Raw genomic sequence first — 17,305 nt, 5'->3', positions numbered from 1 at the left:
ATTAATGCTCATAAATAAAGTTTTATTGGAGCAGAGTCATACTCACTCATGTCTATATTGCCTATGGTTACCTCTGTGCTATAACAACACACTTATAATTGAAACAGAGCTGAAATGGGCTGCAGAGCCTGCAGTATTTAGTATCTGGACCTTTGTAGGAAACATTGCCATCCCCTGCTCTAGGACAATGAAAACTTTCTAAGTGTCAATTTTTACCAACTATTAATGGAAAAAAAAAATTGTCCAGTTATTGAGCTCTTACTGACATCATCACCATTTCCAGCAAAAACTTACCAAAGGTTACAATGCAGATAGAGACAGAGATACCTATGCATGTACATGCATTCATATGTATAAATGTTAAGAAGGCAAATGCACTGAGCAAACAGTTCATTTTTTATTTTGCTAAAATTTAGATACATTCTGGATATGCTTCAAGTTTGTTGGGCTGGGGACATCATCTCCCACAGTTTTGTTATTTTCAATAAAGAAACAATTGCATCTGTGGAAAGAAAAACATATCCTGCTACAGCTGTTTCAACAGAATTTTCTTTTCTTTTGGAATGCAGCTGACACTGCATGTCGAGTTTGACATACTTGGCCAGTGATGCAAAATAGGACCTCCATTGCCCATGAGCATGAGTTTGGAAGGCTTGCCCTGAACAGGTTTTTCTTTGGGAGGAAAGGGGCTTGGGGGTATAATTATGGTTCTTTAATTTATTCTATAATTTATTTAGTTTACTTAATTTATGATTCTATAAGGTATTTTATTAAACACAAAAGTGTTCAATCTTCTAAAACATATTTTTTATTATGTAGAATTATGTAAACACTATAGATTTGCTTAAATTAAGTATTAATCACCACGCATGCTCATTGTGAAGGAAAATGTCTGAGAATTATTTTGTGTTGAACTAAAAATATTACTCTATGTAACCACTTATACAAATGAACATTGTATTCATTTTTTGTATTCATAAATTCTTAGCTAACAATAAATAACAATAACACTAATAATGTTCCCATGTTTCAAACGTGTTTCTTAAATAATTTCACCTGAGGTTCCCAAACCCCAAGTTTGGAAATGCTTACCACAAACATAATTTTCAGTTGGTTAATAATTGGTCTATGCTAGCAAACAACTTTTTATTTTAAGTTGTTATGATAAGAATATACTAAATTTTGAAGGCTTCTTTGGTTTACTCTAAAATATTACAGCTTAGGCTATAGTACATCAACAAGCAGACAAGCAACGTTGTATGACTTCCAGAAGAACTATACAAAATTCATATTCATATACAGCTGTAAGCTGAAACACACCTGTCTAAATAAATAGCCATGGCTTGATATACATTCACCGTGAAGAGGTCCTAAGACTGAAGTATTCACAAAGTCACATTCTCTATGCAAGCATTAACTGAAGGACAAATTTAACTTTATCCATATTTCCTGGAAAGAACAATGACATAACAGAATTATTACTATCAGTATAAAAATATTTCTCTAGTAGATCTAAATCACAGGACAGCAGATGAAACACTTTTTATATGGTCTTTCACATCTTTGACCTATTGAAAATATCCTATATTGCTTAGGCTTACTCTGAAGCCTAATACTTGAAAGAATGAAGATAAGTGATGCTTCTTCAAGTGACAATGAATTTACCACTAAATCCTGCTAGTTGCAGTGGGACTCTAAACATGTAATTTCTGCTTAGACTTCCCCTTCTTCTCCATAGGAAATATCCCTGGGATGCACCAGGTCCTACTTGCCATCCATTTCTTTTTTTTTGTTGCCACAAATGGAGCACCAAGATAGGTCATTCATTAGAAGAAACACCTCCAAGTTGTTGCCAACTTTCATAGACTTCTAAAGGTGTTATTTGTGGTTTTATCTGTTTTTTAAAAATGTTAAAGAATAAAAAGCCTGGAATCTCCGAAATAGCCTTCACAACAATTCTTCCAGTTACTCCAAATGAAATGCTATTGCAAATGGAAGTTCCAATGATTCATTGCCTTAAACTATTGTTCTGAAAGTTCAATCAAAAGAATGTTAGAAGTGTGTTCAACTCATTGCACGAAAGACCAAAAAAAAAAAAATGCCAATATATCTTTGTTTTCTGACTTGAAGTGTTCAGGAGAATCACACTGATGGGATGTTGGAAGTAGCTACTTGGATGCATATTGTAAATCTCCCATCTCTGAGTTTATGATGGATGTCAGAGAAGTTTGTGGCTGGATAAGGGTAGTCCTACATCAAGGAGATTTATGGGGAGGATGCATTTAGTATTATTCATGAGCCACTTAACAAGCTTCAGCCAAGGAGACAATATGGCCTTTGTTTATAGACCCAGGAGGTCTAAAGAGGGCTTTTGAAAATTGAAGAGATTTTTTGATAAATGGCAGAGAATCTTGAGGTGGGCCTGAAAGCTATAAGTGTATTTTCCTGTTAACTTGAAGAGTCCTACATTTCATCCTAACTTCTCTGTTTCCTCAATAAAAAATTATCAGATATTCTGCTGGAATTTTATTTTGCTATTGTTCTGCTACATTAAATAACCAAGAGGGACACATTTTGTAGAAAAATGTTCATTTCACTCTCTATTACAGGAAGTTGGAGCATCTTAACAGGCTATCCAGACTATTTGAACAGAAATGAAGCAACATATGTTTGAAACTGTCTTTTATATTATATTCTTTATGTTTATGACCCACATTCTTCTCAATGAATTGTTATTTATGGCAATTTATGTGTATAATAGTTCTGACTTAACCAAGAACTTCAGTTCCTCGGCTAACTGAAAGGCTTGGGAATCAGACAATTGCATTGGCATGGCTCAGTTGACTTAAATTAGAAAAAAGATTCCCCCAGGCTTATTAGCATGAGAGGGAGTAGTGAGATAACTGACAGAACTCTTAACTAAGGGCAATAGTTTACCTACTTAGACAGATCCATTTTAATATTTTGGAACATCACTGGTTTTCTGAACACTTTGCAATCACAAAAAGTGTTTTCAGCATGTGCCCATATTAACAAGCAAGAAATAAAGATAATTTTATTTTAATAAATGCATAGGACACAATAATGATTTCATCTTACTCAATTCTTAAAAAATGATTCCAGAAGCGTATTTATTCAATCCATTTTATGGCCACTTTGCATGAGGTTTTAAGTTCTCAAGTCTATATATTGCAGTTTAAAAAACAGATATGTTGTTGGGGATGGTAACTTCATTGGAACTGAGTGGTTTATAGGCTTTATTTCATATCTCATGCTCCTTCTGCAGAGTGCTTTGTGTCATGTAAAATGCCCATCCTGCCTTTCAATTTCAGTAACTGAGTTCTAGTCAAACTGCAAGACATAGGACCTCAGATTTCCCGTTTGCCAAAGTTGTCTAATATGATCCCACTGTGAAAGTAACTTGCAAAATCATTTGGTTCAAGTCCATTATTTATTAGAGTTAGACATGGACAAGCTACTTGCAAAACATTACACCATTTGTGAGGTAACCAAAAACTTCTTTACAGGAGTTTCTTACTTTATATCTTACTCAGAAATATTTGGCAATAGTTCAAGTGCCCTCTGACATAGTCAGCACAGTTTGCTAAATCAACATACCTCTAAGAAATACATTTTTTAGAAGGCATATTTTTTAGAAGGCATATCATCTCATATCTGCATGGAACTTGAAGCATAGCAATATTATGTATAGAAATTTAAATATGGTATGGCTGTTGGGGAAAAAAAGTGAAATCACCATAAACAACCTACTAGCTAGATACAAAAATTATACCACTTTTAATAATTCAGTACATACCAAAAAAAATGCTAAAATAATTTAAAGGTTAACACGTAAAAGCTGGGGCAGAGAGACGATGGGAAAAAAGCTTACTCAAAAATTCTATTAATCCTCACTAATGTTCTGTTTTGCCTCCCCTAGGCACTAATTCTTCGAGAGAATGCCAAAATGCTAAATGATATTACCTTGGGTTTCTTGAGCAAGGAAGCCCCTTTTTAGAGTTTGGTATAGCAATGTTTGTGTTTAAAGGCTAACAAGTAAACAGGGGCTAATGTTTGCAAAGCAGAAAGTCAAACTGAAGTTCATAAAAGATACTTTGTTTACATCTCAAATGAACCAGGTAGCAGGTGGAATAATTATCATGGTCTTCCTTAATTGTTGAATCAGTTGCCATTGATACATGAAAATAGAAATTTGGTGGGGACTGCATTTTATTTATTTATTATTATTATTATTATTTTTGTTCTTTAGGGCCACACCCTCAGCATAATGAAGTTCCCAGGCTAGAGGTTGAATCAGAGCTATAGCTGTTGGCCTACACCACAGACACAGCAACACCTGCGACCTACACCACAGCTCATAGCAACACCAGATCCTTAACCCACTGAAAGAGGCCAGGGATCAAACCCGCAACCTCATAGTTACTAGTCAGACTCATTTCTGCTGCACCACAACAGGAACTCCAATGGACTGCATTTTAAAATGGAGGCCAATCTTCAGGAAGATATCCATTTGTTAACTTCTATGGCCAATAGCCATCAGCCCAGCTTGTACAGTGAAAATAGTTCATTTCTTTAGTTTAATTACTGGCATTTAGCTATCCATCCCCACATTTTTAACATCCTGTTAATTCAAATCTTCAAACTAATAACCTATATGTGCAAGGCAAGAGTGCTTAAAGGTAAAGGTGCTGACAATTTGCAGATAAAGGGAGCAAATTTCTTTTAAAAATCTCTACAGGTGCTTATCTAAATCTGTCAAGGCAGTGATTATAACACATAAATATGACAGGGTTCACTGATAAAGGTGACATGAGTGACTGCCAACAAAGGCATACACCATAAAGAATATCTGTGCCTGATATTTATATTTAAATTTAAATTTATTCATAGAATCACTCCCCTGGCAGAATCAGAGATAATTTCAAAAGGTGCAAAGTGGCTGTCCCTCTCTTTCCGCAAAACTTTAGCTCCTCCTCCATAAGAAACAAGTGATTTTGTTTCCAAAGTTAAAATTTTTATTTAAAGGTCCTTCCATTTATATAAATATTATGGAAAATCAGCTCCAAAATCCTGAAAATACTGTAGGTTTTCATATTGAACTTCATATAGAAACATATCGGGCATATATATTGCTGGTGTCAATTCCCACTTAACCTCCCTCACCTCCCTCCAGAAGTTCCTATCAACTTCAAAGTTTTATGCTCTGGCTTAGGGTTCAGGCTCTGCACAGGAAGATAAGTATGTTCCAGGTAGAAGCCACAAAGAAATAGAAGCAATGAGGACAGAGGAGAGCAATAATTCTGTCCAACTCAGACAGAAGCAAATGTTGTCTAACCACAAAACTCCTAAACACAGCAATGAATTCACTTTTGTTTTTAACTTGACTCCATACTCATTTAAGAGCCATGACTACTAGACAGTGAAAAAGATTATTCAGGGAGTTAATTTAAAAAAAAGAAAAAAGAAAGAAAATCTGGCCCCAGCCTTGAAGGAGGTTGTATGGAAACACCTGCATGCAAATGGCTCTAATCATACTTGCAGTGTTTACTATGGTCTATATCTTATATAAATTAATTGAACCTGCTTATCACACCTATCTTGTAGGGATTATTATGATATCCATTTTACATATAAAGAAATGGAGCATAGAGGGGTTAAAAAGTTTGTCTGAGTTCACACAGATGGTAAATGAAAGATGCAGGAAGTCTGGCTTTGGCATTCGGTTTCTTCCCTCATAGGCATGGCCACTTAACCTGCAAATGAAAGACAGGGGAGAAGGAGGAGCAGGTGTGGGTGAGGGAGGCCGAAGAATGGCTGGGAGATGGTAACAGAAAACAGAACATTTAGCTGGATGTGATCAAACTACCATTTAAGAGGAAAGAGAGCACATGAGTTAAAACTTCAAATTTGACTTATGGTCCCTGGAAACAAACAAAGACGACTTCTAAATAATTTTGAAGAAAGAATTTTGTTTTCATTTATTTTCCTCTACTTGTATATATGTATTTTGTTAACCCCTTCCTTTGTATCAATTTTTAAACAACTTAAAATTTGCAGTGTACCTCTCAGAAACAAAGGCAGAATCTAATTCAATTTATCTAGATAATGTTATTGTACTCCCAAAATACATACATTACTTCTCAATAGCGATGGTTATTTGGAGGTTAAACCCTTTCATAAAACAGAGGGAAAGTATCTTGCTCCTAGTTATCTAAATCTAAATTTAAATTTAGTGAAATCTAGTGAAAGGAAATGGTTTACTCCTTTTTCCTTGGTTTTCTTCAGTTTGGTCAAAGTTCCCTCACAGTCACATAGTTATGATTTGCACAGGCTAGAGTATCTGAACTCCTTTTGGTTTGGAAATCTAGTAGGCACAGAAAATGGGAGGAAAAAAATGCCTTTGGTAAAGGATATGTCTATAAAATTCCATGTAGACAGGCTGAAGGGATGATGTTTGTTAGAAGTCATTCTATAAAATCACAACTTTGGGTTGGAAGCATTCTACACTCATGGTCATAGGCAAATATGGCTGCTCTTCTTTCCCTTCCTTCCTCCACAACACATTTTTATGTTAAGGAGAAATTAGCCATTTCAAAAATGCCACATTGAATTGTAGGATGGTGAAGAATGTCTTGGAGCTGATGTACTGTGAGGGGAGCAGCTCAACAGCAGCTTTAACTGATAATTCCTAGTTTTCTGTGGGCTCATTAGTGCGAACAGTGTGGAATTGGCAAAACACTGTCCTCATCAGTACAGCTCTAGGTTGAGCATTAGACATTAGGGTTTCCAGAAATTGGACCCCTGATAGCTCTTAGAACTAGAGCCTATGTCTTATTTCACTGTCCTAAACCACAGGAAAAAATAATAGCCACAGCATGTTTAATTTCACTTTCATAAAGTATTTGGAGAAAAAGAATTTTTAAAACCACTTTTGGATTTTTGTTAATATGTTTTCTACTCTCTTAAGAAATTTCTAGCAAAGCAGCCAATGAGAACGTGATAATTACAAGGTTTGGGTATTAGTGAAGTATACTTGTTTTCTCAGGTATCCATAACGTTGCAAGGAAGCCATTAATAATTTATGTTCTACTTTGTCAGATTTTGATAAAAATTGTCTCATACATCTCAGTTTTATTCACTAGAACATGATTATAATTTTTCCCACAATTTGTGGACCAAGTAGAATTTCAGGATTCAATCCAGGAGCCACTCGATTCTACTCTGAAATAATGAAAATAACATAAAAATAAAAACCAACCCCATATTCTGCAGCTACATGAAGTGTGAAAGTTTAAGTATTCTGGTGACAGCCTGTAACAAGAATGGAAAGTGGCATACCATTAATCACGCTACTTGATATGTTCTAAAAAGGTGGAATTGGTGGAAAACACAGATATTTCCACTATATTCTCAAGACAGTAATGTCCGCAGGTATTCTTCTGAAACCTTCATGCTGAGGACTCTTTTGTCCGAAGAATTTTAAGAAGGTCTCCTGTGAGCCCTTTTCATTAATCACCAGCGTTGTCTACTCAGGAGTTTCCCGAAAGGGGTGGAGGAGAGTCTTGTGTTGAGAGACCTTCAGAAACAGATGACAAGAGCACCCCCAGCCCGAGACGGGGTCATGTAGAGTGGAAATATGAGCTCCTAACCCTTGACCCTTTTGCCTCTTTATTTTGATTCCTTGAACAATGCACGGTTGGCAGGCACAAGCAGTGGCCAGTTCTTCTCTCTTTTGTTAGCCTTGGGAAAAACTCAGGGCAGCTCACTGTGACTCCCACCTAAGGGCTTGCCTGGTTTTTAATTAGAAAGAATTACAGCGCACACCATATTTTTTCAAATCATGGTTTTTAAAATGATCCACGCACTAACACATTTTTCACATTTCCACAGTCAAATGAACTTGTTACAAAGCACCATTATTTTACATACAGGATTTTTTTTTTTTTTTGGTGGATCTACTCCTTGGATATTTAAAACTGGCTGTTTTGTCCGCTGTAGTTCATGTCCTAATCACTTTGTGAAGTGATTTCACAAATGTTAGTAATTCCAGACCATGGAAGGAAGATAGGAAGAAGTAATATAGCTCTGGAGGAGAAAGATGAATATTATCCACATATGTTTTTTTCAACCTTAGAGAAATAACCAACGGGGAAAAAAAAAAAAAACAAAATGGTTTTTCATAGAATTGCCTATTCAAGTATGACCGTTATAGTAAAAAACTATAAATAGATTTTTTTCTACAAACACGTATTATTCTAATTTAATGCTAAAATAATCTGATCGCTTTACATTTCATAGACTCCACAATTCTAAAAGTTTATATATTTGTGGCCCCAATCAAGTAAGTTGCCATGGGATTTTGTCCAAAGAAAATAAAAAATGTAACATACAAAGAAGCTGTGAAGTAAATGTCACATGGTTTTTTTTCCCAACAATTCAAAGAAGAATAAGCAGAGAGTTAATAGTCAACTAACATTTTGTACATAATAGCAGGAAAAAAAATCCAGATTTTCAATTTTTTCCTACAGAAATACTTATCCCTGCTCCGCTCTCTCTTTTTTATCTTCCTCTACCTATTCCTCCTTTTCCCATGCAAACAAAAATGTTAAACTCAATTTTATCATTTTCAGTTAAGGTTGTTTACTGGTTACTATTTACAACTTATAATTTCCCTAAACATTTTTTTTTTTTTAAGAAGTCAGGGCTATTCTGGAGCTGGTGTGACCAAATCTAGTATTAAAAGCAGTCAAAGTCATTCCATTTGTTCAATTTCAGCTCAGGTTCAAACACAAGCACCTAAGTTGAATAGTTTAATTATGAGGTTGAAATTTTAATTATCACTCTAGCATTTAATGAGACTTTAAGAGAGACTTGCCAATAATGTTGTTTGTTTTTCAGGCTACTCCAAAAATGCTAAATGACTACTTCCTCATTAGGTATATAGCCAAAAAAATTATTAAATAGGATACTTTTCTTTTCTTTGGGATGCTTGACTCCATGCCCCAGTCTACTGGAAAAAGGAAAATATGCTTTGTGCAATTATTCAGTAATTGAAAACAAACCATGATTATCTAAATTTTTTTTTGGTCTTTTTGCCTTTTTTTTTTTTCCCCCTAGGGCCACTCCTGCAGCATATGGAGGTTCCCAGGCCAGGGGTCTAATCCGAGCTGTAGCTGCTGGCCTATGCCAGAGCCACAGCCACATGGGATCCGAGCCATGTCTGTGACCTACACCACAGCTCACAACAATGCCGGATTCCCCAACCCACTGAATGAGGCCTGGGATTGAACCCACAACCTCATGGTTCCTAGTTGGATTCGTTAACCACTGAGCCAGATGGGAACTCCTCAAAATATTTTTAAATGTGCTATGCTATTTTTAACCCCAATTAGATACTTAAAAAAAAAGGCATAAAGAATCTCATTTGTCTTTTTTTTTTTTTTTGCTGTTGAGTTGCATAAGTTGTTTGTATATTTTAGAGATTAAGCCCTTGTCAATAACCCAATTGAAAAATGGGCAAAAGACCTGTATAGACATTTCTCCAAAGAAGATATACAGATGGCCAACAAGCACATGACAAAATGCTCAACATCACTGATTATTAGAAAAATGCAGATCAAAACTACTATGAGGTACCACTTCATGACAGTCAGAATGGCAATCATTAATAAGTCCACAAATAACAAATGCTGGAGAGGGTATGGAGAAAAGGGAACCATCATGCACTGTTGGTGGGAATGTAAATTGGTACAACCACTACGGAAAACAGTATGGAGGTACCTTAGAAAACGATACATAGAACTACCATATAACCCAGCAATACCACTCTTGGGCATATACCCAGACAAAACTTTCCTTGAAAAAGACACATGCACCTGCATGTTCATTGCAGCACTATTCACAATAGCCAGGACATGGAGACAACTTAAATGTCCATCGACAGGCGAATGAATTTAGAAGATGTGGTATATATACACAATGGAATACTACTCAGCAATAAAAAAGAACAAAATAATGCCATTTACAGCAACACGATGGAAATAGAGACTCTCATACTAAGGGAAGTAAGTCCGAAAGAGAAAGACAAATACCAAATGATTTCACTTATATGTGGACTCTAACATATGGTATAAATGAAACTTTCCACAGAAAAGAAAATCATGGACATGGAGAACAGACTTGTGGTTGCCAAGAGGGAGGGAGAGGGAGTAGGAAGGACTGGGAATTTGGGGTTAGTAGATGCAAATGATAGCCTTTGGAATGGATAAGCAATGGGATCTTGCTCTTTAGCACTGGGAACTATGTCTGGTCACTTGTGATGGAGCATGATAATGTGAGAAAAAAGAATGTATACATGTGTGTGTGACTGGGTCACCTCGCTGTGCAGCAGAAAATTGATGCAACACTGTAAATCAACTATAATGGGAAAAAATCATTATATAAAAAAATGAATCTCATTTGTGCAAGAAGATTATGACTCCTGAAGTTAGTTAGAAACATGGTCCCAGATCTAGAGCCAATATTAGGAATGTGGACATGGAGATTTTATAGAGAAACAAGAAAAGATGCTAAAACACATGATTGCAACTGATAGGCTTTCATTTGTTGAGAGAACCTAATATTAAAGATAAAATAAACCATTGTTTTATTCAAGTACTGAAGTACCTTTAACTTTAAAACATATTCTCGATCTTAATATGCTACTTCCTATATTACAATCTAAAAGTGTTCATAAATTCAAGGACTTTTCTTAAGAAAACACAAAAGATGTTAGCAACATCCTTTCAGTTTTTAGGCAGATCCATTTTCTCATTAAATAAGTTGAATTAAAATTTGCCTTCTATTTTACCTGTGATTTTTTAAATCCCATCTCCCACCTTGCATTAGAGACCTCCTTCTCTCAAGTATTACCTCTTTTTCATGTCTTCAACCCTTTCTCCCTCCTCTCACTGGCCAAAGATTTGTTCCCATCACCTAGGGGGAGGGAGCAGGGAGAGGGAGTTTGGGGTTAGGAGATGCAAACTATTAACATTTGGAATGGATAAGCAATGAGGTCCTACTCTATAACCCAGGGAACTATATTTGGTCTCTTGTGATAGAACATGATGGAAGATAACATGAGAAAAAAATATATGTGTGTGTGTGTCTGTGTGTGTGTGTGAGAGAGACTGTGTCAACTTTGCTGTACAGAAGAAATCAACACAACATTGTAACAAGTCTATTTTAATTTTTTAAAAAATGCTTGTACCTTTCCAGTTTAAAACCATACAAACAACCAAAAAACCCCACACAATTTCTTTTCTTGCTCCATACCATATTTTTCTCTTTTCCTTTACAGCTAAAATTCTAGAATTTGGTGTCTGTATTTCTATACATCACTTCATTTGCACCCATGACAAGCAGGCTTCTGTCTTTACTAAGCCATAGGAACTAGCATCACTAGAAACTCCCTGCTGCTAAATCTAATATAAATCTCAAATCTTACTTACCTCTGCAGCATTTGACACTGCCAACTACTCCTCTTCTCTGGACTCCTCCGACAGTACACTCTCCTAAGCGTTCTCCTCCTCCTTTTAGACTTATTTTGAAATCATTCCAAACAAAGTTGCCAGAATAGTACAGACAATTCCCCTTGCTTAGATTCAACTATTTGTAATATTTTTTCACTTCTACACTCTCTCTTTTCTGTGATAGATGTTATATAGATAAATAAATAGACAATGGATAATAAAGAGATATGCAAATTTTTTCTCCGAGTCTTTTCAGCATAAGCTTCATACTTCACTTCTCTTTACCCCATGTCACTTCCATAAGTATTTCCAGAAAACAAGAATATTCTCTTATATAACGACAGAGCAATTATCAAATTCAGGAAATTTAATACTGATATAAAACTTTTATCTAATATGGTCTGATTTCCTAATGTCTTTTACAGCTTTTTTAATACAGAATTTCTTGAAAAATTGCAAAACACATTTATATGCTTCTTTGAGTCTATTTAATCTTGAGAGATCCTCAGTATTTGACTTTCAAGCCACTGACATTTCTTAAGGGCACAGACCAATTGTTTTATAGAATGCTTTTCACCCCGGGTTATCTTGTGTTTTTTCAATATTAAATTCAACTTGTAAACATCTTGGGCTGGAATGTAATGTAAGGAATATTATACACTTTTCAGAGTATCACATGTGGCAGACCATGATGTTCTTCGCTCCTTATTAGTGATATCAATATGGACCACTTGGTTGAAGCTTTGTCCAATATTTCCACCATGCATTTATTATTCCTCTTTTGGTAATGTAAAAGAGGAATAAACAGAAATCTCAGTTAAATAAATTTGGGAAATCAGAACAGGGACCGCTCATGCCCTGCAATGTAGCACAGCACAACACGGAGGAAGAAAAATGCCTTTTCTCTCCTGGCAGGGACTAATCCAATGATAAACCATGTACTCCTTATTTACTACAGCAGACCCAAGTCCCTTTTCTCCCCTATAGAGGAGTTCTCCTTCCCTTGCCGTGCAGGAACATGTACGTGGCTCACAATGACTACAGACCTTAAATTTCAATTTTCTGCTGATCACAAATAAACTCATTTTGCTAAAAAAATATCTAGCAGTCTATTTATTTCAGGTAAACATTTTGGTGGCCTGTATAGGATCAGAGAAGACCCTCTCTACATTCTCAGTTCCCACCAACTAATTCTCTCACTGAACTACACCTTTACTCTGAAACTCTCACTGCTTCCTTTCCTCTGAACTTGCCCGAATCTGTCCCTTTAAAATTAAGCCTTCTGGGGATCCAGAGGCTAAACCTTTAATTTCTTATATTTCCTAGATTAAAACTGAGTGAAACTTTGTCCTATATTTTATTTCACTCATAGTAACAATTAAACTATCACATACAAGCACAAGAGACTCACAAGAAGTAGAAACAGTCTGAACAATTTACCAGCCATCATCCTAATTTTAATGCACAGTAATGGCTCAGAGTTTTACTGAGAATTCTTGCTATTTCTCTCTAATCCTGAGGGCTAATCTGGATGATACAAAGTATCTTAGAGATTCTACTTTGTTGCAATATGTGGATGATGTTTCTTTGCTTTCTTTTTCAAGCCTCTTCACAGAAGACAGCCTCTACTTGCCAAAGCTTTTAGCCTTAAAGGAACATAAGATTGCCAAAGAAGAACTGCAGTTTGTCCAAATACAGGTTTGGTATTTAGGGCATCTAATATCAAAACAAAGGTTACATCTAAATATATGTAGACTTCATGGTGTCCTTAGCATCCCCAAACTAAGTGTAGTTGTAAGGTTTTCTCAGGCTAGTTGGGTATTGCTGAAATTGGATTCCAAATTTCTTTCTTATGGCCAAACCTTTGCATGTTTTACTAAAAACTAACAACCCTGACCCAATTTTACGGGAAGAACCAGATGATATAATCTTCAAAACCTTAAAGAAGAGTTTGATAAACCCACCTGTGTTTGGGCATTCCAATTATCATGCTCCTCTTTTCCTTGCTATACATAAAAGGAATGGAATGACCTTTGGGTACTCACTCCAAATCACGGGGACCACAGTTAACCCATAGACTACTATAACCAGCAACTGGACCCTGTGATACAGGTATATACCCTTTGCCTTAGTACCATTATGGATATTGCCCTTTTGGTTAGGACCACTGGGAAAAACATTGAGACACCTCTTTAACTATTCCTGTACCTCATTCAGCTGTCTCACCTATGAAGTCCTTTTGTTGGCTCCTCCTCACATAACTCTTTTACACTGTAAAAACAAACTGACTTCTTTTCTCCCCTCTGGCACTGATAAAGTCCTTCATGACTGCTTAAAGCTGAGAGATCACCACCTGACTCCTCATGATGATGTACAGGAATTTCCTGTGAGTAACGCTGACTTCTTATGGTTCAATGATGGTTTTATTTAAAGGGCGACAATGGCATATATTGTGCTGGGTATTTTTTGCTAATTTCTTTTGATGTTGTTGAGGCAACATCTTTGCCCAGGACTACTTCAGCCCAACAGGCTGAATTATATACCCTTACCCAGGCTTGTACTCTAGTCAAGGACAAAAATACCAATATAATAAATATGCTTTCTGAATAGCTCTTGATTTTGGAATGACGTGGAAGCAATATGGCTTCCTTACTTCCAGTAGAAATAAAAGTGAAAATAGTCCCTGAATTATTGCATTCAATACTTTTACCAGTCTCCATAGCTATTATTTAGATTCCAGGGCATTCTAAATGTGACCCTTTGGAAGCTAAAAGAAATCACCTTGCTGGCATTTCCATAAGGAATGCTTTCTTTAAAGAGACTAACAGCAGCCAAACCTCTGTTAAGGTCCAAAGAGATATTTCCACAAATGATAACAGAAAAATTGCCTAAAATTGGCCTCAGGAAAAAAAATCAACAGTTTTTGGTTTGATAAAGAGAGAAAGTCCCGATTTGGACCAAATAGCAACTCAAAGATTGCTCTCCTACCAGAGACTCTAAAATCCCCACTACTTACCACTATACATGCATTAAACCACTGGCCTCCTGACAAAATGATAGCCCCCATGTATCAGTATTGGTGAAACATTACCAAGAAAAAGTTCCTACTTCATTGTCCCATTTGGATGAAGTCCAGTCCAGAGAAACCTGTTCACACCACTTTCAGACATTTTAAGCTGCCTAGTGGACACTGACAAATGGACTTCATACAATTTCCTCCATCTTACGAATATATGTTTTAGTCATGGTCTGTATATTTTCATACTGGATTGAAGACTTCCCTTGTAAATAGGCTACTGCTTCTTCTGTGGCTAAAGTCCTTTTGGAAAAGATTATCCCATCTGCAGAACTCCTTCTCAAACTTTACAGTGACCAAGGAACTTATTTTACTGGCCAATTACTTTCATAATTCTGTGCTCTTTGGCAAATTTTATAGCATTGTAGTGACCTTCCCACCTTAAATTCTCTGACTCAGCTGAAGACACTAATGGCATTATTAAGACTCAATTGGCAAAATATGTAGAGGCCATCCATATACCTTGGCCCAAAGCATTACTGTTGATCCTCCTAAATCTCAGATCCACCCCTTCTGGAACTCAAAAGCTACCACCCTTTGGGATGGTCACAGTATGCCCATTGCACTTGTTTCCTTCTTTTGACCCACGACTATAAAAGTAGAGATACTCTAATATTACAAAGGTCTAATTGCTTCTATTAAAAATATCATGTTGGAATTCCCATGTAGCTCAGTGGGTTAAGGTCTGGCATTATTACTGCAGTTGCTTGGGTCACTGTTGAGGCATGGGTTTGATCCCTTACCTGGGAAAATTTGCATGTTACAGGTGTGGCCAAAAAAAAAAAAAAATATATATATATATATATATATATATATATATATATATATATATATATATATATGTTTTGGTAGAGCACTTTTTTTAACAGTGTGCTCTCAGGTGATGAAAATCTTAAGCATCCCATCTTGCAAACTGAACATTTTCTCTATTGGAAAAGACATTTCCAGAAGGACTCTCTTCAAACTCACTGAAGAGGCCCCTCTCAGGTACTGCTATCCAACGCAGAACCACCAAACTAAGGAATAGACTCTTGGATTCACATGACACACCTAAAGTAAGTGCTGAACTTTGCCTGGGCCCACAGATCATCTGGTGACCTGAAAGCAAAGATTTTCCAGAAGTGAGGTAGATAGCATCTAATGATAAAACATTGGAGCTGGTCTGTTAGAACATTTTGCCAAACTTTTGATGACATAATGCTTCAGATGATCACCAATGTCTACGATCTTGATAACATATGGAGTTTGGATTAAAAATCCTTGAGAGAGACACTCCTACCCCCTGCTTATTACTCAAATGTAACCTCAAATAGGGTTCTGATATGTGCTTTTTCATTTCAACATGAAACACCACACTCAGGAAAGGTTCTTCCTAGTATTAAGAGGCAAAAAAAAGTTGCGAAAAGAAGAAAGCCTGACCCTTGATCAATGACGCTTTCAGAGGAAGATCTTGATCAAAATGGGGCCGTGTAAAAAATTAACAGAAATCTCAAGTAGAGTAGGGTGACCAGAAGGGGGAGCTCATACACCCTGTGACGTATCCTTGCCCCACAGAAGAAATATTCCTCCTCTTTTCCAGTGAGGAAGGATACAATGATGAAAACCCATGGACGTTTTTTATTATATAGGCCTCCCAACCTCATTTTCTCCTCTATCATATAAATATTCTGAACTTCATTTGACTCACCCCACCCCAGATTTATTATCCCTTTATTCTTTTCTTAATCAGTCTTTATAATGATGGTTACAAAATGGTGATTCTATCATTCTTTCTATATTTATTAGTCAGCCCTTCACTGTAAAGACCAAGTTTGTCTTCTCTTCCTATAGCTATCTATCTACCCATTTATCTATATTTAATTATTATAAGCAGAGACATATTATTTTATTTATTTATTTATTTATTTATTTATTTATTTATTTATTTATTTTTGCCACTCCTATGGCATGTGGAATTTCCTGAGCCAAGGATTCAACCTGTGGCACAGCAGTAACAGTGCCAGATCCTTAACCCACTGAGCCACCAGGAACTCCCATGGAATCAAATTTTATTTCATGAATTCTAATACATTACTGTTGTTTGAGACTATGGGAGTCCTTTCATGTTGGCTCCTGGATCACTGTGACATTTCACATTTCTTGGTACTTATATCTGATACCACAGACATTTTATTTATTTATTTAATTTTTTTGGTCTTTTTGTCTTTTTAGGGCTGCATCCACAGCACATGGAAGTTCCCAGGCTAGGGGTTGATTTGGAGCTGCTGCTGCTGGCCTACACCACAGCCAAAGCCACATGGGATCCAAGGCATGTCTGGGATCTATACCACAGCTGATGGCAATGCCAGATACTTAACCCACTGAGCAAGGCCAGGAATCGAACCTGTGTCCTCATGGATGCTAGTCAGGTTTGATAACCACTGAGGCATGTCGGGAACTCCACCACAGATGTTTTAGACTCATCTTGAATTTTCCCTCAACTTCCCTGTCTTGGAATCAGCCATATTTTAAAGAGACTCTGGTTTATTTCAGTGGGGAATGCTTTCTCTCGGCTTCCTCCCCTGGATGGCTTTTCTCAGTCTTTCTAGACTAGTCTTCCTCTGCCAGCCCTTATGTGCAGGGGTCTTTAAGTTTCTGCTCTGGGCCTCTTCCCTTTTCCTAAATAATTTCATCAATCCCATGGCAGTATCTCTCTCCT

The sequence above is a fragment of the Phacochoerus africanus genome, chromosome 1, assembly GCF_016906955.1.
Source record: "Phacochoerus africanus isolate WHEZ1 chromosome 1, ROS_Pafr_v1, whole genome shotgun sequence".
In the NCBI taxonomy this organism is placed as follows: Eukaryota; Metazoa; Chordata; class Mammalia; order Artiodactyla; family Suidae; genus Phacochoerus; species Phacochoerus africanus.
This window is presented reverse-complemented; position numbering follows the sequence as displayed.